The sequence below is a fragment of the Nothoprocta perdicaria genome, unplaced genomic scaffold (genome assembly GCF_003342845.1).
Source record: "Nothoprocta perdicaria isolate Ctin4 unplaced genomic scaffold, notPer1 scaffold_72, whole genome shotgun sequence".
Classification (NCBI taxonomy): domain Eukaryota; kingdom Metazoa; phylum Chordata; class Aves; order Tinamiformes; family Tinamidae; genus Nothoprocta; species Nothoprocta perdicaria.
The window spans coordinates 2,043,477-2,043,831 of NW_020455999.1; positions in this window are offsets into that span (position 1 = coordinate 2,043,477).

Consider the following 355-nt stretch of genomic DNA (forward strand, 5'->3'; position numbering starts at 1 on the left):
GTAACGTGTGTGTATGTACAGTGTGTATGTGCATGTGTGTAGTCTGKATGTACATATATAATGTGTGTATATGTACAGTGCGTATGTGTGCACATATAGTGTGAGTGTGCACATGCATAATGTGTGTGTACATATTGTGTGTGTATGTGCACGTGTATAGCATGYGTGTACATGTATAACATGTATGTGCAGTGTGTGTACGTTCACATATATAGTGTGTTCATGTATGTATAACCTGTGTGTATGTGCGCATATATATAGTGTGTGCGCACATGTAATGTGTACATGTAGCGTGTGTGTACATGCATGTATACACAGCGTGTGTGTACACGTATAGCGTGTGTGTTAGTGTATA